Source organism: Thermobia domestica, chromosome 11, assembly GCF_964235325.1.
Source record: "Thermobia domestica chromosome 11, izTheDome1.hap1.1, whole genome shotgun sequence".
Classification (NCBI taxonomy): domain Eukaryota; kingdom Metazoa; phylum Arthropoda; class Insecta; order Zygentoma; family Lepismatidae; genus Thermobia; species Thermobia domestica.
The window spans coordinates 97,035,970-97,060,887 of NC_137464.1; the positions used below are offsets into that span (position 1 = coordinate 97,035,970).

The following is a 24,918-nucleotide window of genomic DNA, read 5'->3' on the forward strand; positions in this document are numbered from 1 at the left end:
AGTGAATGTAGATTCTCATGCGCAGTTTTCGAAAACATTTTTTTTCAAAAACCTAAACAAATTCTGCTGTACTACATCTATGTCACCTATAAAGATGAAACTGACAATGAAGTAGGCACTATATCAGGTTTTACATTAAGACGCTAGCAAGAGAGGATACTAAATTATATAGCACGGTTATTGGAATTTACGTATACATGATTAACGGCTAAACATTAATTTTTTTGTTTATAATATTTTTTAAAGAATAAGTCATGCGTGAATCGATAAATAATATCGACCTGAACAAAATCACTTGTTTGATGCGTTTGATTCGAAAAAAATCAGAAATATTTTTATGGCGTTAAAAAGTATATTTTTTGTTGCCAACTGTAGGTACAGATCATAGATTTAATTCTGCTGGAATAAATTAAATTGTATATTTATTTATGCACTGGGTATGAAAAATGTACACTATTACACAGATTGTATTTGTTCTTACTTTCTCCTAATACTGACCTACATGTAACCTGTAAAACAATAAAAAGAAAGAAAAACATGACTTAACAAGAAAATCATGAATACAAAACTCTTACTATTCATAAAGGTATTGATTATGTTGATACAGCATCATATTCCATCATTTATAAGATTATGTACCTAAATACATTTTCTTTATATAGAAGATTTTCTTTAATTTTTCAGTTCTCATCAGCAAACAATAAAATAAATGTTTTAAATCCTTTTCTAGTTTGGTAATGCTTTAATAGATATATATTTTAGTAAAAATGGGGTACCTGCTACTGTACTATTTACAATCTTGTAAAGTATCACTAACATTTTTATCTAGTACTATCTAGTGAGTATCTTTATTACTGATCACTTTCCTTTCGAGCCAACGCTTGAAATACAAATGTTTGGTTCCCGTAATATCACAAACATCAAGCAGTGCTTCGCGTTTCTTGATTGTTGAAGAAAAGTCAATGATAGATATTTTTATAAAAAGGCCTTGTGTCCATCTTAAACACAAATTAAACATAACTTTCTTACAAGGCTGTCTATATTCTTTATTATAAATTAACGAGAAATGTTATATTATTATTATTATTATTATTATTATTATTATTATTTTATTATTATTATTATAACATTATTATATTATTATATTTGGTCTAGGAATTAATTCGTGCGGGTGGACAAGAGATGGCGCAACGAACGGAGCGTCCCACAGTTCCGTGTATCCACACATGTGTTGCAAACCCTGTCATCGCGTATCGTTCGTAGTATAAGGCAGTGGATTAAAGCGTCAACAACACCAGTTTGTAGTTAAGTGAACATGGCGCAATTTGTGCCTGATAAAGTGTTTTTGCGGGGTGTCCTGCTGCATTACTTTAACATGCAGAAAAGTGCGACTGAAAGTCATCGTATTTTGGTGGAAGTGTATAGTGACCATGCTCTAGCTGAGCGAACGTGTCAGAAGTGGTTTGCACGGTTTAGAAGTGGTGATTTCGGCTTGGCAGACCAAGAGCGAGCTGGACAGCCAAAAAAATTTCAAGACGAAGAATTGACAGCATTGCTCGAGCAGGATTCGTGTCAAACGCAGGAACAACTTGCAGCAGCATTAGGCGTTGATCAAACAACAGTCTCCAAACGCTTGAAAGCCATGGGAATGATTCAAAAGATGTCACATTGGGTTCCACATGTTGAAAGACAGAGACGTTGAAAGACGAAAAACCATTTGCGAATTGCTGCTTCAACGACAGAGCAGAAAGGGGTTTCTGCATCGAATTATTACGGGTGATGAGAAGTGGATCCATTACGAGAACCCTAAACGAAAAAAGGCCTGGGTGAAACCAGGTGAACCAGGTCCATCACAACCAAAACGAGATATTCACTGTGCAAAGGTTATGCTGTGCATATGGTGGGATATGAAAGGTGTGGTGTACTATGAGCTGCTGCAACCGGGTGAAACTATGAATGGAGAACGTTATCGACGACAATTAATGCGTTTGAAGCAAGCTCTGGCCAGAACACGACCAGAATGGGAGAACAGACATGATAAACTTATTGTTCAACATCATAACGCTCGCCCACATGTCGCAAAACCGGTCAAAACCTATTTAGAAAATGTCGGATGGGAAGTTTTACCCCACCCGCCGTATTCACCAGACGTTGCTCCTTCGGACTACTACTTGTTCAATTGCATGAACAACGATTTGATTGGACAGCGGTTTACTTCTTCAGAAGATATCGAAACATGGGTCTCTGACTGGATCGCTTCCAAGGATGAGGACTTCTTTCGCCACGGAATCCGTACATTGCCTGACAGATGGGCGAAAGTGGTGGCTAGCGATGGACAATATTTTTCTTAAGGTAATTATGTATTTTGTGTTTGTACTACAGCTTCAATGTGTGCGTACCAACCGCACGAATTAATTCCTAGACCAAATAATAAAAATTATAAATTAAATAAAGAGAATAAAAAGAGAGATTTTTGAATTTTAATGAAAAATGAAAAAATGATTCTTGATTGGTAGAAATAACAAATTATGTTATGTTATCTATGATTTCAGTTGGAATAGTAGTCTGAAGAAGGAAGTGATATACTTCCGAAACTGTAACATTTCTCGTTAATTTATAATAAAGAATATAGACAGCCTTGTAAGAAAGTTATGTTTAATTTGTGTTTAAAAATCAATGAGGTGATATTTTGTTTGATATTAACGTCGTGAGGATAATTAAGGAGATGTTTAAAAGAAAGAGTGGTCTTCAGACAAAAAAAAAAAAAAACAGCAATGGTGGTGATGGATTTAAACCACATATTATGTCTCTCAATTTTAAATCGTTAGTTGCTTAGCTTAAAACTTTTGGTATTTAGTGCTAGGGGATCTTCAAGCGTAGTGTCCGTATGGCCCTCCGCACACTGGCGACAAAACAGTTGTGCAACTATTTCGTCTCTTTCTCCTATAACTCAGTAACTTCACAGAGGCAAAACAGTTTTTTTTTTTTTTTTTTCGTCGTATTCTAACACACTGACTGGCGACAGCAACAGAAAAGCTGCCGGGCATTTAACACTACGATTTGGCGGGATATTGGAGAAAGACGAGAAAGAAGTGAAATGCCAGCTTAGTAGTACTATGTTGTCAATAATAATAATAAAAAAAGCACTTGAAGAGTACGAGTGAATCACATTTTCATTCTTCTGAGATACCAGCTGTTTAAAGTTTGAAACGCGAGGCCTGCTTGTTGTTTATGTTCATACTAGAGATGGCCATAAAATTTTGTATCTACGTTACCCGGTTCCGGATCCCATGAGAATGGGGTACCCGTTTCCAGAACCGAGAATCGGGTAATCGTTTCCAAAACCGAGAATCGGATATCCGGATCCAGAACCGAGAATCAAGTACCCGGATCCATTATTTTGAAGGACCCAGGTATTTTAGGATCCGGTTTCGGCCATCCCTAGTTCATTCTCGATGCAGTATGTTTATATCAAGGAGTTTTGTGTGGTCAGAAGCGTAGATATTTCCTGCAAATCTTCCCGATTTAAGCCAGATATTGGTAAGACATTAGAATCTTATCACTAGAATCAAAACAACTGCCAAATCCCAATTACTTTTTTTTTTCTTTTTACTCAGCAGGTAATTGGACTTCGATTGCTTACTAAGCTAATATTAGGACATTCATCGATCTTTCATTGCCCACCCTTTTCTTTTTAAATAATATTTCGCCACTTTTCTATGATGAATGAATACACTGTATTTCTAGAAACTTTCATGTCGCTCTCCTCGGTTTTAAGGCGTTTCTTAGTGCTTTCCGGGAACTCTTGACGTTTTAAAATCAGTTAGTTTTTATTGTAAAGTTAAGACATTTTTTTCCATGTTTGTAATGGAAAAAACTGAGAATGAGAATTTTATTTGTATGAGATTTATCAATGAAAATAGTAGGGTGTAGTATAACATCGATATGTAACTATCGAATAATAAACGCAATAGCGTCATTTCAGGTTTTGTCCGGGGGAAGCAAGGTTGTCCATCTAATAAAAGGTTCATGTTTTTCATTAATATATTATTATACAATTTATTACAAAACATGTGTATTTAAACTCAGGAGGGGGCAATTGAATCCCTGCCATTCCTAAATTACGCCCCTAAATGTACCTGTGTTATTTATTCTTGCAAGAATATCGTGATGTAAATTTCGATCATGCCAGTTTCTTATAACAGCGAAACGCACTTCCTCCCACAATTTATTCTTCAAATTTACATCAGGATATTCTTGCAAACATTTTATATTTAATGATGGACGTTTTTTTCTTTTCTATTTCTTCAATTGATTTCGTCTTCACCTCGAATTCAAGACATGCTGGCTTCCATCACACACATTGTTTTATTATTATTCACTGTACAGTGAGTTATGAGCAATTTTTGGTCGCCAGTGTGCGGAATGTCATTTGCTTCCATGCATTTTGAACTTGTTCAATTGTTTCGTCTTCAAGCTGCCGCCTAGCTGTCTTCCTGCTTGGAGATACCTTGATGACATTTCTGTCACCGTCAGGGCAGTGTTCGCGTTCCTATAAAACTGAATGCATTTAGCCAAGGCGACAAACAAGAACCTCGTTGATACGTTGCAACTTTGCGGTAACAGTGTGTCGCAAGCTCATTGGGTCGCATCAAACGTTGCTTTGGCTGCCGCGTAGTGTACCATACGCTCCTCTGGTGCAGGTGATTCAGATTCAAGTGTGGATTCACATTTCATATAGCATCGATGTTTAAATATGGCGTTTAATTCTCAAACTTACTAATCAAATACACAATATGAGCTTATTAATACAAAATTAACCATAAAATCGGAACATGTAAGAATAAGGGCAATGAATGTAAAATAATCTGGATATGTCGCTGAAATTAAACATGATCGTACAAAGAGAGAAAGACATCTTGGTCGACCAAGAAGAAACAAAAACGGTTTAATACTGGCCGTTTCAATCAAATGTTCCACTTTTTAAATAAATTTTCTGGAACGAATGGCAACATAGTAACATAAGTATACGAGAGAGTAAAAATGTCATATACACGCCTTAACATACCTCGTATGTCAATATTGTTCTAGCATTCCCACTAATTTTAGTATTGTCCTTAGATCGGGTTCAATAAGAATATTATACTCACGTCGGTAAACTCTGTAATTGATATTGATATATCAATTTTGATATGCCAATAATTCTTAACAATTAACTCATGCTTTCGAAATGTATATTCCATTTTAATACTTACCTTTGCCACAACAAAAGACAATGATCGATTTCCCCAAGAACGCAAGATCGATATGTATCGAAAGTGAAACTTATCATTTTTTGCACTATTTCAATGTATACATTTTACATGCCAAATATGGACGCTGAGGTATAACTAAAGCGTGAAACACAAGCAATGACGTGGAGGATAGGCGATTGGGAAAACAAAAGACTGTGTTATGACGTTGCTATATTGTTAAGGAGTGTAGCTAAGTAGACACACTACAGCTCGAGTCATGCTTAAGCTAACGTGAATGTGTACAATGACGTGACAACACCTCTCATTCGCTAACAGCGGTTAAAGGTAACTACAAGCGCTGCCTTTAAACGTCATAAACGCTATGCCTTAGCGTATTTAAAAAGTAGGACGTCACCGAAACATACTATATATAATCTGCTTTGTAAGAAGGTGGGCATGAAATGCTAATTGAATATGATTAAATTTGTTTGGCACAGAATAGTTTTATCCGATGGACTTTTGTTTCTGTGCCGATAAATCTTTGGGATTCCATTTATAAGTTACGAACATTTCCTCTCCCTATTAATTTTTTGTTTCTATTTTTTTATTATTTTGTGAAGAATGCAGCAGACCTTCAGGTGCATGTAACCTGAGATTCTTCTTCGCTCATTTAATCTTTGGATAATGTTTGTATCTTCAATTACAGGACGCAAAAAAGACAAAGAAAAATAGGAAATCTATGAAAAGGCACAAAGTTGCTCAAACTTTTGAGAACACTGGAAAAGTTCTCCAGCAATATTTGAAGCGTTTCAGTTGCCAAACTCAAACATAACTGAAGTTCCACGTTCAGTGACTGAGAGCCAAGTAAACAGAAGTTTAACACAAGACTAAGTTTGAGTCAATCTCCGTTACCACAGTTAGTTAACCTGTACAGAGAGATGTTTCAAAATAAATATTAATGACGCAAATACAGCAGTTTCCAGTGATTTCCCTATATACATTCCAGATCAAATACAGTATATATATATATACAGTGGAGGATCCAGGATATGATCAAGGGAGGGACTAAACCATAGTTTCCAGCTTCATCCAGTGTAAAGCAGGATTGAAGCCCATTTTATCCAGTGTATACGTGAGCGTCAAAGGGGAAGCTATAGCCCCTATAGCCCTCCTTGGATCCGCGCCTGTATATATATATATATATATATATATATATATATATATATATATATATATATATATATATATATATATATGCATTATATAATTGTCTTTCCTCATTATATTACAAAACACTTCCTTGTTTTACTTTATTGTATTTAAGGTGGATCACCACCCGGAAGTCAGTGCATATTTTAGCTCATTCCCTTAACCACTTCGCAATGAAACGTTACATATTATAAATATTATACTGTAAGATAACGTTATGTTCCAGCTACAACACAAGATGCTGATTCATTTGGATGTGTCTTCTGATATCGAAAAAGATAACAAATAAAAGAAAATATTTGATTCGTTTTACAATGAGCACACAAGATGGCACTTGCTGTTAGATCTTACTAGAAGTGCTCAATTTTGTGAAAAGTTTATTTGAATTTGTAAAGTACTCTAAAGTAACGACCTTATTACAAAATAGATATATTGTTTGACCGTTTTTCGTGTTATGTTTCACATTTTATTTAAATATTAATTTACATTTAAGGAAATAGATTTTGAGAAGAAACTTGCGCAAAACGCCATAATGCGTTGTTGTCAAATTTGTACGTTTAATTTCTCGATTCTAGCATTGCAGTTCGAGAAGCGGAACTTAGCTGTATATTCCGGTAAGGATCGAAAACTAATTTCTCCAGTAATTATCCAAACAGAATTCTATGATTACTTCCTTTATTATCTGGCACCAGTAAACACTCGTCACTACCTGGCAACGCCGCACTATTCAAGCAGTGTTTAGCATAGCACCGATAATACCTAGTGATCCACCTTAAGGAAATTGGTTTAACAAGACCCCTTTATATATTTACTCTGTTTTGTCCATGTGTCCGTCTGGGAGTCACAACATCTCATGGAATACCTGACGGAGTACTAACGTATTGGCCAGTATGTAGGGGGTCAAAAATTAGATGCCGGTTTTAATGTTGATCACTATACAGCAATAACGGAAATAAATTTCCAGAAGCAATTCCTTGAAATCCGTTAAACGTTTTGAGAATACATTTCTCCTCTATCCTTACTTCTCTACTAAAACCAGAGGTGAGAGAAATATACTACAACTCCCAGGTTGAATATTGGTCTAAATGGACGAAAACTGATCAGACATAGTGAGGAGCAGTTTCTTAAAATAGATTTATCGCTTTTGTCATCCTTTTCTGTTTTTAACTCCCTATTCAAATAGAAATCAACAACTTTTGGTTTTAGCGTTGAACATAAAATAGAGTAAAAACGGTAATAAATAGGATGAATGGTTTTCTGCAAACAATTAAGCTTCTCAACAATATATTCCAGCGCGCTACGAAAAAGTGTCTAAATATCTTCTTCCCTTAGGATATAGATTTCAATGAAAGTGTAGCGATAACATTCCATAATATTACTTCCTTCCCACGCCTATTCCTCATCCTCCATGACTTCGGCTTTGGTTCCCGGCTGAAGCTCATGTGATTCGAATTCCAATTTGATCAGTAGGTCCACGTTTTATCTAGCCTCACTGCTGAACGGGACTTAAAACTCAATCCAAAAACGACCTTCGGTTTTGGTGTCCCTACGCCTTCCTTGATAGTAAAGGAATGAGTGAAATAAATAACGAAGATCAACGCGTTTGGCGTTGCCCCTTTGAGCAGCCAAAGATGTTTGTTCTCTTATAGGTTAGTAAAAACATTGTTTAGAAATATTGTATTATACACTTCGTTACATACATTTCAAATGTAAAGTGTATGTTTAATAGCTGTAACCAATTCTCTGCTTAATTCGAAAATCGTTCTCCTTCCATGATTTTGTCCTACCCTATTTCAAAATTTCTGCATTTACTCTCCTCCAATATGAAGATTTTAGATCTTTCATGGGCCACTTTTTCTAGAAGTGATTGGACGATACATCTTCCGTGTTACGCAACACGCTCAAAAATGATATCATTCTTTGAGTGCAGTTTCTGTTCCCCAAGTAAAAAAATACTCATGGCTGTAATTTGAATGACACTTTACAGTGAAGCAAGTAAAAGTATACTTAAGCCTTTTTTTTTGGGGGGGGGAATATACCTCCCATTGCCCATGAAAAGATTAAAGGCAAGTTGGTATTATTTGTTATACGAGCGGTTTTAGTAAAACAACAAGTTTTTTTAAAACATATTTTTTCCTGGGTAAATTCTGAACTGTGTACAAACATATTATTGGGAAGTTGAAACTTTGTGCTTGTTTCACAAAATTACGTTTCGAAATATGTTGGCAACATGCTTTTTGAGTAATTAAAATTACTGGAAGTAGAATACATTATATATATAAAATCCCGACTTAAGATTGTGCTGTTTAAAGTATTTTCGGTGTACCACGTGATCAGGTGTGGCATTTGACCACTTTCTCACCTGTAAACGCCGATGACTATGGCTACCCAAAGTAAATTGTTCCACCTTCTTGTATGTAACTTAACTGTGCATGAATTTTGAGTAAATATAATTTTAGTATTTTTGTCGCCAATATTCGAGACGAGATCGAGACTGGGCTTAGTTTCGTCTCGGTATCACCTCGAATTACTAGTTTCTATCTCGATCTTGAGCTCGTCTCGAGTAAAGTCTAGGTAAGTTGAGTCTCGGTCTTCGTACTATCGTTAGAGTACTAACACAGCTAAATTAGCAATATCTTCCCACAAAATGAAACCGTATTGAGAGTGCAGCTTTGATTTTAAAAAGATATAGTAAGTGAATATATTTGATACTTTATTGTTGTGCTAATTTATGCGATGAGTTAGCGTACACTATATTAAATGTAACTACTAATTAAAAAAATGTTTCGCAAGAAAATTAAATGTTTAGTTTTACGACATACATTTAGGCTAAAGAAAAAATAAAATCTTTGAGTTTTTTCCGGCTAGGCTAAAGGAGACGGTGATGATGAGAAATGAATGAAATGGTGGAATGAAGAAAGTGGGAGGAAAGGTGAGAACCCCGAGGAAACAAGCGCACACGGTGTTTGTCCACCACAAAGTCCACTTGGTGTGAGCACTTAGGCTAAAAAAGACGGATGATTAATGCAAGTGAATGATTATAAAAATGTAGGAGGAAACGAAAAAACCTCGAGAAAACCCATGGAGATAATATTATCCACCCCAAGCTCGCGTAGCCGGAAATCGAACCAGGGAGAGCGCTCTAGCACTGAGCTACCGTGCTCCCTCTAAATATTTCGCGTTAAATAACAGTGAAATTTAGAAAATACTTATGATCTTAGCTATATTGGGGTATCTAACTTGACCAGTTTCTCATAGATGACCGAAGCTGGCTACACTGAAACGTTCACTCCTATAAATAAAAGCAAAAACGACATGGCCAGGTGTAACGTACGTGCGTATGTTTATAGGCAACCATATATACATGTAGATGTAGATGTGTATGTGAGAGACAGAGATGGGAACAATTTCCGCTGCAATCCAGTCTAGCATACATGGCATACTACATAGTAAGAGATACAACAGTGATTCTCATTAGAGGCGCTCCTCTCCACTGATTTCCTCCGTAACAATGAATAAACCGCAGGCGGATGACAAATTACCCTCAACAATGTGGTTTACCTCCCCCCACCCACTTAGTTGACAATTCACAAGAGAAACTAATTTATAGCGATATTACGCAACAGGGCATTCATTTTAAGTAACAACGTAAAATTACACCACAGTTCCCTATCAATAACAGGAAAAAAATACAACCTGTCAAGAACTGTGAATAGGACGATCTTCCGTATGAAGCGCGGATTTTGTTTTTAGGATAATTAAAGAGATCGAATTTTAATTGCAGTTTGTCCTTCTTTGTTCTCCTAAAGTTTGACCAGAGTATTAATTAAAAATATCTCTGATCGTCTACTAATACAATTATCCCACGGACACTGGTCTAACAGCAATAAAACCCTACAGATATTACAGTAGTTACCTTCTAGTCAAATCTCATTTGTTTCAGTTCTACGTTACATCCATAGCCTATGCCCTTTAGACTAGTGAATTCCCTCGTTGCTATGAGGTTATTGTACGTATCTTTGGCGCGGAAGACCCGGGTTCAATTTGCGATGGAAGCTTAGTGGTTCATGTCCCACATGAAGCTGGAAGGCCACATCTCATATAGCTTCTGCGCCGAACGGAAGGCTAAACTCCAAACCAACCAACTTTTAGACACTGTTCAAATGATGGCCCGTAAAGTTGGTCCAGCCCACGAATATGTTTCATCGGGCCCCAGAATAGAAATTGAAACTTGTATGTATTTGTTTTTTTTATTATTATTTTTTATTTTACTTTTTTATTTTTATTTATTACCTTCGTGAAAGTAACAAGAAGAGCAATCATAATGTACGTGAATTGTTACTTAACTTTTAACTGTAGACATTTTTTTTTAACTTTTTGGTTATCGCATTCTGTGAGGTAAAAGTGTTGGTGCGGGTATGATTATTAGGAAAACCGCACATTTCACATACTAATATTTTTCAAATGTTTGTAACTCCGGCTCTAAATGGCCTAGATAACATGGAAGAAGCAGAATAAAAAAAAATAGAACAAAGAATCAGAAAATGTACGACTGATGTACCATCAGTGAACTGTCGCTTTAGGAAGAAAGAAAATTGCCCCAAATTATTAATCTTATTTTGTTCTGAACCGTATTACGACATACACTGACCATCATTGCTTTAAATTGTTAAAGATTAGACATAAAATGTAGCACTACAAGCTCCACTCTTAGAATTGAGCAAGAGCCTGTGTGAGCGTTAGATCTATGAATAAGAGTCCGAATCCCAGCGATCTCGAGCTCCAATGAAGTTACTGAGCACGAGCTTCACTGAGAATAGCGACCCCAGTCTCGATCACATGCTAGTTTGAGCTACCTTGAACCTCATTTAGATTACTAAGCGCAAGCGCTATTGAGGGTGGTGAGCTTAATTACACACACGAAACCAAATGAGATCCCATTTTGCAAAATCACTTTTCTGCAACAAGCATATAAGATAAATGTAGGGACCAATCCGCTTACTTGACCGACGGTCATCATTTCGGTTTGCATCCTTCTGTAACACGGATATTATCAAGGAAGGATCCCTCTATTAAAGTTCAATCCGGTCGAATTTGTATTTAAAGAATTGAACTTTCATCATGGTTTAAACCTACACACATACATATTAAAAATAAGTTATGTAGGGCCTAAGTGTGCTAATCATGAAGCTCGGGGAAAATCAATGAGGCTTTTTATTCAGAAAATTATGACCAGGAGGCGGATCAAAGTGTGAGGGCATTGAAACTGGGACAATATTTGGTAAAGGACGTGCCCTGTGCAACAGTGATGGAATCGGTTACAAACTTCGTGATCCGTGACCAAGAAGATTCAGAAGTAAGGCCCATGATCCACCAGATCCGGTCACCGAGACAGACGCAAGACCCGAAGTTATCTGGTCTCACTCGGTGAACCAGAGGGACCAGGTCTGACCCGGACAGACCCGTGACTCGGTTGGACACGGAAAAGAAATGTCATCATACACATACAAATTCTAACAAACGTAACTCTCTCCTCTCTCACTGCCTTTTCACTAAATATAATTTTATTTTCTCACTTGTTTGCATCTGTCAAACATTGCACTGAAATATAACTACAAGGTTTATCAGGCTAAAAATACGTCAAAATCACAGAAAAGATAAGCTACACGTTTATCTTATGAGAAATCATCAAAGTCCGATCGACCTGTAAAACTTGTCGCTTTGAATATAAAATATACCGCTGACCCCAAATAGTGTTTTGCTAATGTTCAAAAACCACATATGTGAAGACGGATAAATATGAAATCATATTTTTGCAGACATGAAATATTCAGAGCATGGTATCATGATTAAAAATGTCACACTAAGAATGAAACAAATGAATGTTCGAGCTCAAGTAGTGAGCATTATTAATTAACTATAGAATTCTGCAGTAACACTGCAAAGAAAATATTTCAACTGCTTCTGGGTGGCCGGATCTTTTCGGTTCATTAGGTTTGCCTGTATCTCCGGTTCTGTCCGGGTCTGCTTGGGTCTCCTGGCCTGTTCAGGACATCAGGTCTGACTGAGTCATCAGGTCTATCAGAGTCACCGATTCAACCCAGGTCTGAGAAGCAACACCGAGACCCAGATGACCTGGATAAATGTCATGACCCAAGTGACCCATGTGACCCATTCCATCACTTCTGCACAAGAGTGATATGTAATCAAAACTTAATTTATCCAGGGAGACAGTTGGCCAACTCCAGATGGAATTTAATTGTAATCGCGGTCACCAATTCAGATTTTTTTTTTCATATTTCTCCTCAGAGCTAGTTCTTAAATACCATTGTTTTCTCAGAATGCATATTAACACTAACTTATTTTACCTTTCCTCTATCTATTATTCGTGATTCCAACGTAAGAAAATGTGTATCTGGACTTTTCTTATTTGCATGCATGACCATGCGATCCCAGAACCAACGTAAAGACTGCAGAGATAACTGATATCGTGAAATTCCGACATCCCAGGTCGTGTCTATGTAAGTTCCCATTGAAGTCCTTATGATATTGTAGGTAGGAATATTATTAGTTTGATGGATAGAAAGTTCTAATGTATTTTTATAACCCTAATGAGCAGAACAATGACAATAAATTCTTTAAGTGTGAATACGAGACTAGGTATGGGCCTGACTCACACTAACAGAAAACAACGTGAGTTTGCCACTTGGCCATGATGAGGTAACCTATACGAGATTAAAGAAGCATTACTTCCTTCAGTATGTTGTCTTTAAATCCTCTTGCAATTGAACAATTCTGATCTCAAGTTGTTTACGGACGTGGTGTTGCAGCTCTGGTTTGTTTAGTATACATCGGATTGAGTATTACAGACAACAATGTCAGTGTAATTTCAATTGTGGTATTGGTAACACTGTGTTCATGATTCATTTGATCATCACATATTAAAAAAAGTGTCCTGAAGTATTCTAGCAGTGAACAAAAAATGCCTAGAATGTATCCTAAAAGTGGTTATTAATAACTACCCTAAGAGTGTTCAAAATGTACTTGAACTTCTGATGTGTCCAATGAATATATGGGCAGAAATGACCTATAAATGTATGAATGGTAATGTTTAAAGTTTGCTAACACTCCTTAAAAGTGTGTCCGTATACCTATTGGACACATGAGAAGTTCAGGCACATTTTGAACGCTCTTAGGACAGTTCTTAATAATCACTGTTAGGCAGTGGCGTATTTACGATTTTGTTTCGGGAGGGGCTTTGCTAACTTTCGGGAGGAGCTTTGCCTGGAAATGTGAAAATTCTGCAAGATATTTCATTTACTTTACTATACTAAGTAAGATTTCGGGGGGGCTTAAGCCCGGAAGCCACCCCCCTAAATACGCCACTGCTGTTAGGATATATTCTAGATATTTTTTGTTTACTGATAAAAAGAACTTCAGAACATTTTTTTGAATATGTTAAACAATGGCCAAAAGTCATTTTTTTAAATATCCAAATAATGATTTTTTTGCAGTGTAATTGTATGCAGCATACAGTAAATGCATTAGTTATAAACGTTAATATAGATTATTGTCGAAATACTGTCCTCAATGGAATTACTAGGGAGGGAGAGTAAAGGGCAAAGACCCATCTATAAAGAAAGAAAACTACCATTCTGGGTGGTTATATAGGTGTGTATTGTATATGTCAATAATTTTCTGCAGTACACGTCATCTTCCCATAAAAGCTCCTTACCTTGCATACCGACTGCGACTGCACCAAAAGTAATTCGTTGGAGGTTTTCAGGGATTCCCATTTGAAAGCAATTTACTGTGGACAGAGAGAATACAAATAATTTCAATTTCAGCCTGTAACTCTTAGTGTTCGTTATTGAGAGGTGTCCATTAAGATAAATTTCATTATAGATATGTGAGTTAGTGATGATTCAATTACTCTAAACTAGGGGTAAAAGTGGATCTGAAAAGGTAGAGGGGAGCATAACGTTACGCCGTCCCCCGCGCCTATCTTTGCCTATTACATATATATATTAGGAAGTGGAAAACGCTGTAGATATATTTTGGAAGCGGGGTAACGACGTTCCCCCGCGTTCCCCCTCACTTTTACCCCTGCTCTAAACATCTTTTTTCATAAGGTAGAAATACACCTAATTGAAATTTACTAAGAAAATCAAAAATTTTAGCAAACTTGAATGATTTTTAAACCTCGTATTTTAATTGAATTTCCTTTGTATGTTTCACTACCTCCGCACACATACTCCAACATTCTTCACTGTCTATTAATCACACCGTCACAAAACATAGATAACATATTGTCTCTTTATCAAACAATATCTCTATTAATTAATGACTGGAATTTATATTTGCGACATGTGATAGCAATCGTGGATTATCCCAACTGCACAAACATTGTGTCTTTGTAAGAGTTGAAGCCACGCTTCGATCACAATAGATTTGGTAGACCAAGCGTTGGGATGCTCTAGCTTTACTCCTGAATGAGCAATTCAGTACGAACATGCGCATTTTCACAGATCAGTCATGTTCCAATCAAAAACTTTTCTGTCCAAACTTCCAACTAACCCCCTGTTCTTCATGTATGCAGTATTTTTTTTATTCTCCAAGAGTTGTTGAATATATATCCTATTTGTTTTTGAATGATTGAATGGCTTAAGAGCTTGTTTCCAGCGATTCCAAACTGATTAGTTCTTTTTGGCGGCAAACCTTCACCAGAACGTGGTAATCGATAACCTATTTGTATATCCAGTAGTCATGCTTCGTCAAGCGGTAGGACACAAACCGTTGAACCGTTCACGAATATTCATGTTCATCTTTTCTCTATTACTTTCCAGTTTATGAGAGAGAAGGGAATAAAAAGGAAAAGCGTAACTTTAAAGCTTGTTTTATCCTGAAGTATGCAATTGATCACAATCAGAAATATTACGTATTATTATTTTGTTTCGTATCTAAAAATTATGAAAATTAATCCATTTTATTTTATTTGTAATCGGTTATATGTGTAAATTTGGAAATAAGAAAACAATATTTTTTGTCATTATAACACGCATCAAAAAATTTAAGACAAAATGCTCACATTTATTTGCCACAATTATGCCCTGTAGGCTAAATGATACGGCTGAATGAAAGGTAATGAATATGAAACAATTTATCGAATTAGAATATGGCAGAAACGTAAGAACCCTAAGAAAGCCCACGGATAAGATGTTGTCCATTACAAAATTACACATCTTGGGATTGAATCTGAAACTCATCCCATAAGAGAAGGGCGCTTTACCATTGGACTACCGCGCTTATTTGGAAATAAATGAATGAAATAGTGGAATGAAGAAAGTGGAAGGAAAGGAGACAACCCCGAGAAAACCCACGCATACGATGTTTGTCCACCAGAAAGCTCACTTGAGACTATACACAATGATATAATGTATTCTCGAGAACTGTTCCTCAGCATAAATAAAATCTAATTTTCAGTTAACTTCACAGTCTAAGGAAAAAAACATACGAAACAATCGTAACGGATACCCTGTGCTTATTAAATATATCAAGATTTAATCAACGTACTATTTCACTAAATTATATTATCACTATCTTCTTCTAGGTATTTCCCAAGAACTTTCCACCGATCGTACAATCAAGAATCTAGTGAATAAACAAACTCTGGATTCCAATGCAGCTGCAACAATAGTAACCTAAGGTTCTTTCTTAGCTCCTGCAGAAAAATGCCCGCATCGTATCTTTAAATATAGTGATCTCGTTCCTATGGTCTATGGATTATTCTTAAGTAGGTGCATTGCAACTCTTTGTTCCCCAAAGCCTCTCTTCTATAAAGCTAGACTTAAGTTTACGAAGAGACGTACTGCCGAAGGAGGAGAGGTTGGTCCCAGTGCTGAATGAGAAGATTGCATGAGTCTTTGGTTACGGCAGTGTTCGTGATATCTTAGCTTGGAATTATATATCCCTTCCCTATTTTCCAGGGGCTTGATGATATCCATGCACACACTAGAACAAGAAGATCTGAAATTTATCGCAATACTTCAAAAGCCTCTGTTTAATCGAAAGACTCGGACAGATGCAATCCAAACACGTAAGAGAACGGTGTCCACCGAAGTATGGGGAAGAGACAGTTTCAAGGACGTACTCATTAAGCATACCTGACATCGACCAGCCTGCCATGCAGCTCAGAACTTTGAATCCTCTTCTGATCCTGTCAAAAAGCTAAACTTCCATATATTTTATATAGCTTGAATTTCGCTGTGGATTTTTTTATCATGCAATTACAAAGATAACAAACACTCTATGAGCAAAATAGCTGTTTAATTAGGTGTCCTTCTCTCCCAACAGAGGGTGTAAATTAGATAACTTGATGATGATAGTTTTCAGACCATGGCTTGAACTCTGCCAGATTGTTGTCATAATGCAAAATTCAACACTTTGTGGGATGGGGAATCTCCTTGCTTCAGAAGGAGGATATAGGTTTGACTAAACGCTCTTATGCTTACGCTGGAGATGATCCTTGATTTCTACTGATTAAAATTAAAGATATATTTTCTAATTGGGAAACTAGTATCGGTCTATCGCACTAACGGGAATGTCCCAGTACCTTTCTTCGGAGAGATTTTGTTGCATTGTCCTGGCAATTTCGAACGATGCGTATTACTATCCATTTTTTCTTTTCTTTGATCCACCGGGCTATGAGGAGAGCATCTGCCCAGTTCATCTCGAGTAAAGGTGAAGATGCTGCTCCGTACTTTATTTTTTTTTTATTGTTGGTGTTGCTGTTTGTTGATTATTAATGATTTTTTCTTATGTCTATTAAGATCTTGTGTAATTACGATTCGATGTTGTGATAACTCTAAATATGGAATTTCTCGTGTTGAAAAGAGAATTATGATAAAGAACTAACGCTTCTGCTACTAGTAAAAGAAAAAGTGCCCATTCTTAGATAAATTTCTAATTGCGTTTTCTACTAATTTGAGGACGTTATATTTTATCTATGTGATCATGAGAAAAATGACCTGAAAATGAAACATTTGAACTAAAAAATGTAAAAAAAAGTACCCACGCTTGAATAAATTGTAATTGCACATTTTATACTAATTTGAATCAAATGAAGTAATCTTTTAACCACATCTGTTCATGGAGTCACTAGAAAATCTATCTCAAATTTGGGTTGTAAATAGATATAAATATTTCAATTCTGAGGTCATTTGTCTTGTGACCCTATGGGTAAATGAGGTTCAAAATTATTTATTTGGATTCAGGTGATCTAAAATGAGAATTAAAAGCTCAATCAGAAATTTGTCCATGTGTGGACACTTTTTACCAATTGAGCGTTAGTTCTTTGATATTGCGAACCAATGTGTCTATAGGTTTAACATATGTGTCTTTATCGCGAGAGATCTGAATTTGACTCCTAATGGGATATACTATGGCTTGAATCCCACATTAAACTGTAAGTCCATGTTTCATGAAGTCTTGGAGTTGAAATGGATTTTAAACTTCGAACCAATCATCATATTCCATTCTGCAATATAGTTTTGTAAGCGTTAGAGTACTAATTCCCAGCTTACATGTATTAGAGAACTTAGGAATTCAAGTTCTCTTATACAGTAATTTCTTTCCTGTATACACAATATAAAGCGTTTCCAGTAATTTGATAATGAACCTCTAACAAAGGCATTATCTTTCTCTTATTGTGAAAATTGAAGTGACGCTACTGTGATCAACTACAAAATTATGGACAAATTACTGGCCACCCTGAATTACCTTCTCCCTCAAAGAAAATCCTTTTTTAGGTCTTTATAAGCGATCTCACATAAAGCTATTGTTTAATATTATTGTGAGTTTCAGCCTTACCCATTAATACTAAAAATCTAGCTAGAGCTATAGAGTAAGTATACTTCTAACGTTGTATATGTGTTTATACTGGAAAAGATCCAAATTTTAGATATTTCCATACCACACACTAAGAAAAGCTTTATTGTTATAAGATTGAATTTCAATGTCTTGGAAAGAACATTTATGATTAAAAAAAAGAAAAAGAAAAGAAATAAAATATAGCAAGTTTTCCTTACATATGTATGTAAACTAGAAAGCCATATTTGTTCTGTGTCTCTCACGTGGAAATACTATCTATAAAATCAGTTCAAGAAAAAGATAAGAGAGATGAAATTGCAAATCAGTACACAAGACTACATCTACAATCGCAGAATAGTAGCAGTAATAACAGTAGTAGCACTACTAATAATACTGGAAAGAGAGAACACAAAATCTCCAGATGTCTTTCTTTTGTAGATAAAACGCTGAAAAAGAGACCTATCAAAGGTCATGACCTCGAACTCGCAAGACTGTTTTCTCCTCTTCCGCCTCCGCAGTCACGTAAGCTTACGTACTACCGGGAAAGCGCTTTACGAGAAAACGTAGAAGAAGAAATGTCGTACAAATAACGACGTTCTTTTGTTTAGTTTTTTTTTTCTCCTCAGTTCTTTCTTTCTTTTTTTCATTCTCACGTGACTCTAGTTTATGAGTCGTTTGCTGAAAAACATAAGATGCGGCATTGTCCGGAAAATGGGGCGGGAATTGCTCAGAAAATGCACACACAAATAAAGTAAAATATAGTTTTATTTTATTGATAGAAAAAGTTTTGTTATAAATCATTTGGTTTAAAAAATTAACAAAAACGATAGAAAGGTCGGTCCAGGGGCGTAACCACTAGGGTACACCGAGTCTGGATCTTCAGAACATACATTTGTACACTCGTTCAATAAAACTGTATTTGTTTAAAAGGGAAATGATTGATGTAGCATGAAAATTTAATCTTACAGTTCATCTGTATACTTTCTCTTATAAAAACTATCTAGTTCTATCATTTTTTTTCTGAAAATATTGGTGGAAATATTTTACAATTACTTATCGTCTTTTCGAATCCAGGATAATACCCGTTCAATACTACATAGATGTATTGTAGTATTGGATCTCGTTTCCCAAAAGAACTTGGCTCCGTCCCAACAAAAATTTCTGAGTGTGCGCCTAGGTCAGTTTAGACCTACCTAGGTAAACACTGGAGAAATGAAATTTTGCAAGTATAAGCATGTGCGCCGACTAACGTGGGTGCTCCGGGGCTCCGCCACCAACACAGATAATCTTGTGGGTGCGGCTCACCCACAAGATTTTTAGTTTGAACCCGGGCGTGAACCCGTTGCTCCTGCGTTTCAGTCAGCCGTGTTACCAACTGAGATAGGGCAGCCTCAACTTATCCTTATATTACCGGTATATTTTACTTTATCACAGCACAGCCCTTTGTGACAGTGTTCATAAAAGATTTTAACTAAAAATAAATCAATCAAATATCGAGACTTCCATGAAAATATATAGGCTAATACGTCCTGCCATTGTTAGGCACCCACATAAATTTTGGAAAGTCGGCGCCGCGCATTGAGCCTTTGCCATGTAACCTACAACTAACTTTTATTTCCTGTTAATGCAGGTAAGTCTGTCAACCTCCACACTGAGGAAAATGCATCGGTCATAGTGGAACTCATTCTAAAAGACAGCTACATCACCATATGACAAATCATGTAGCACACAGGTATGGAATACGAAAAAAAATATGTATTAGCACTAATCCAGCGATTGGGATACAGTAAAATGTGTGCTTGCTGGGTTCCACATGACAGTTCAGAAGATTGACCAGTTGGGATGAACATTGCTGCCAGAATCCCCATACACTCCCAACCTAGCACCAACGAATTTATATGTGTTCGGACGAGTGAAGGCTCATCTTTGTGGCGAGATGACAAAGAGCTTATAGTGTGTGTGAAAAATAGGTGTAATCACCAACCGCAAGAGTTTTACGAACGTCCATTCGTCTCATGGAATAGATCATATAATGAGTGGCATTCCTAAACTACCAATGCTTCTACAAATTTCCATTTCTCTCGTGTTTACTACAACTAGAGTGTATTGTGTATTTCGTTTTGATGGACTTCTGTATATTTGTTAATTATTACTGTATTGCCCGTTTATAACGAAGAACTGCATAATTTATACAGTTTACTAAATTGTTACGGTCATTAAGTCTGGGGGCCTAGGGGGGGCAAGCCAGAATGGAAGAAAGTAGGAAAACTTTCAAAACATAACTGGAAAGCAAACTGGAAAAGAGCGCCACTGAAATTGGATCCAGTGGTTAAGGGTAGAAGTCAATGGAGACATTTTGTCAATGCAGCACTGGACTCCCGGGTTCCATAGCCTATAGATAAAGGTCACAGCGCGGATATAGAATATAGCATCCACACCCACATCCGCAACATACCTAGCTGTATCCGCACCCTCATCCGCAAATAATAAGAACAAATATAAATAAACTTCAATTATTTGTTGTATAACAAGTACTATTTCAAAAATAGTTTCTAACATTACAAGCTCCTTTATAGTTTTGTGAATCCTAGTATTATCAATAAAATTTAAACCAAGTAATAAATACAATGTCTTCCTATTGTAGAACCTACAGTAAATTAAATACCATAAAATTCAAGCAGATACAAACAATTGATAGAAAATACGTGCGCAAGTACTCTTTAAATAAAGATGCTGATTTCTGACTAGAAAATGCTCGAGTTGATAATACTATACCTGTCAATTAATTTCAGATCAAATTGCTGTTTTTCATTACTTATCAGACATGAGAGTCTTTGTTCAGAACGCAAAGGCGAAATGGAGAGAGAAAGTCTTTGAGAAAGAACAAGCCATCTCAAACTCGTTAAGTCGACTTCGTATGTATTATAAGACTTCGAAAAAAAAACACGAAATCCAACTTCGTTCCGGGGAATACTTACCACAAAAGAGTAATTACATTTAATACAAAACGTAAATAACTAATAGGGTTTAGAAGAGCGATCAAGAAACTTCTAGTATCTTCACAAATATCTACAATTGTATACGCCATCTGAATATGGCTAAAAATGAATATATACGGAAAGGCGAAATATATATTGATTAGTGGCGTATTTACGATTTTGTTTCGGGGGGGGGGGCTTTGCCTGAAAATGTGAAAATTCTGCAAGATATTTCATATACTTTACTATAGTAAGATTTCGGGGAGGGGCTTAAGCCCGGAAGCCCCCCCCTAAATACGCCACTGATATTAATGCATATAATCGCGGATATCCTCGCAGACCTGTAGTCATAGATTTATGTAGTAAATAGTGCCTATTCTAACTTCACTGACTGAGACATAATCAATGGATTATGAATTGAAAAATTAATTAAAAAACAATGCTTGTATTCAACACATTTAAAGGGAGAAAATATTTTTTGTGTGGAATAATTTAGTGTTCTTTTTTTATTAATAGAAGTTTAGGGAAACCGACAAACGACGCATAAGGTTCAGGATCTCAATACAAGAAAAAGTTTGTCTGCAACTTTGGACTGAAATATCAGCAGTCATGTATTATGTCATTACGACGTCTCGTCATCAAGTACTGTTCTTTTACTTCAGTTTCAGTTGTTCGAGCACTTCTTTTACATCAGGATCACTAACATCGTTTAACTACGTGATTTCAATGTGCGGGATCATATAGTATTTTATGTCCAAATTCTTGATATGAAGTCAACGGGAGACCTAGAAGTCGGCCACCAACGAAACTTCTGTAAATTTTGGGTTGTATAAGCACCAGGTAGTCGGTAATTATTTATAAATAATTATTTTTATTACTACCGATAAGCTATAGTAAAAAAAATATGTAATATATCGCATTAAAATTTGATTTAAGTATCTGTATTAAAGTTCAGAACACTTGTTAATGCCGAAGTGCGTGGAATTTAAGTTGCAAGATTTGACACTAACAAACAAATAGAGAAGTAACCTAACTGAAAGTATTGTAAAAAAAAAAAAAAAAAATGTGTGAAACGTGCACAACTCTGTGAATTCACATAGCTTGTTTCGCGGCTTCGCGAGTTTGAGTTTGCCGGGTGTTTCAGCTCCATTTGGTCCCTTAGATTTCGAACCTTAAGTTAGCTACTTGAATATTCTGCCCTAGATAAATTGGTTCCTACCAGAAGAAAATGATATATTAATCCAATTTCTTAAATGTATACTGATTAATGATGTTACAGAAATTTTTAAAAAACGTAAAACGAGAATTGCCTCGTTATCAATACCATAGCGTATGTATGTTACAGCGCCGTCACTTAGATTTTTCTCTGGGGGGAGGGGCAAGCATTAATATTTGGGTCCCCTAGGAAAGATTGTTTTGGGCCCTCCAGAAAAATTCGAAAAGAACTCCTTCTTTCCATCTTTCTCTTACTCTTTGTGAGGACCCTTGAACCTGTGGGCCCTCCCGCAACCCCTGGGCGCGTTCCATACATGACAAATTAATTAAGGAGGCAATATCGATAAACCTCAAAGACATACAAAGAAATATTACTTATAGGGCTCCTAATAGTAGACATTTTTACTGAAATAGGCCCACTACTCATTTTTGTTTTATTTACCTTTTGTGTGCTGTTTTGTTTATGTAATGTAGTGAATCTGTTTGATGCTTCATTTATAATTTCATATTCGTATCGTAAATGGAGTAAGGAAATTTTATCTTAAATTACCCTCCCCCTCGAACAGCGGGAAGCTTCCCTGGGGGTCCTCTTCCTCTCCCCCCTCCCCACAAGTTACGACTTTGGTATGTTATTCATCCCAGAACAATCTACGTATGTATGTACGATATACAGGAAAGAGCAGTATTACCTCTGCGTATACGTTTCTGTATATCAAGCACACTATGAAATGCTTTGTCAATTTTCGTTTCATGCGCAAGCTAGCCGAAGAATAGTACCTATTAGAGGGTTATGCCCTCTGGTGGGAATTTATGTGCATTAAGTGGTGAGAACTTGTGATGTTCGTTGGCTTTGTCAAATCTAAAATGGATTTTCAGAAAACATATTCGTTAATTTTACTCCGAGAAAATGGAAAAAAAAATGGATTTTTGGAACATTTAAAAGTGGGTGACAATTTATAGTTTTATTTATTTATTGATTATTTATTTATTTACTTATTTATTTATTTTTAGTGTATATGTAAAAATACACAGGGAAGTAGCAGATTATATCTACTGTTTTTCTTTTTGTCATCTCCCAACGGAGACACTCATATTTCTAACACTTACGTACATTTTTAACAATTACGTACATATTTCTAACAGTTATGTATATATTCCTAACAGTTACATACATATTTCTAACAGTTACGTACATTTTTAGCAATTAGTACATATTTCTAACAGTTACGTATATTTTTAACAATTAGTACGTATTTCTAACAGTTATGTACATTTTTAACAATTACGTACATACTTCTAACAGTTACGTACATATTCCTAACAGTTACGTACATATTCCTAACAGTAAGTATATACTGCTTGTAATATTAAAAATTGCCAAAAATATTGAGATTATCAACTTTCTCTCCTCTCTTGATCACAAGCTAAAATATACTCGTGCATTACTTTTAAAGAAAAGCATCCAAGTCCTAAGATTATTTTCCAGTGGAAGAAAAAGAGTATTTGTTTTCGCGTCTAAGACAAATTTTTAGGTATCCACAGGAATCCACGATAAACCCTAATCTACGCAAAATAACAGTGACTATTTTATTGTTTCAGGAATAATTGAATATCAAGTAAGCATATCACTCTGTATGATCTTCGATGTTAGTTAAGTGTCACACGCACACAACTACACGTAGATCAAGTGAATCTTACATTTGGTATTCTCACTCATGGCGTTTCGATTAGTGTGACCACATAAATATTGGCATTATTTGAAATGAAGAGGGAAAAAACGAGTGAAATATTGGTGTTAGGTCTGACACGGAATACAAAAAGAGAAATGTGATCAGTTATTGTTGTATTCCGAGTAATTAGCTTCGATTAGAATAAATATTATGGTCCATTTCTTCATTTGACAGTTGCCAACAGAATATGTAATAACAGTTGCAATAGATCAATGTTGCATTGTGTTTCAACGTCAAGAGGAGTTGCATTGTCTGTCATGCTGCTTTGACATGTTTTGATGGATTTCTACTTGTGGTAAGCCCAACAAACAAGGTGCAAGGTTATAGAGGATTGGGGTCAGGGAAAGGGGTTGAGCCCTATCTAATGTAACATGCAAATGTGGTGAGGCTTTAGGTGGCATGTATACTGTAAACGGGTTCTCTGTTGAGCTCCAATTAACTGTGTTATCTAGTTACCATACATATCGTTCTGTTTTTGCTTAGAAAGTGAAATTTGGAAATCATTTTCTTTGATAAGGTTTCGAATTTTTATATTACCTTAATACATTTTTTTTATTGAATTACTATACATTCATCAATACAATTTGTGGTGTGGGATGTTCAAGAAAGAACTATAAGGCAAAAGTGTACCATCCAGAAGTGTCCATTACTGTACATGGGGAGCAGGGTTCGATTCCCGGTGAA

The 24,918-nt window shown here is 36.0% G+C and overlaps 1 protein-coding gene across 7 annotated transcripts in view; it reads left to right on the forward strand.

Moving 5' to 3' along the window:
* Nucleotides 1-24,918, forward strand: part of Calx (sodium/calcium exchanger 3) — a 646,863-nt gene that overhangs the window by 66,866 nt on the left and 555,079 nt on the right. The gene's annotated exons all lie outside the window — the stretch shown is intronic.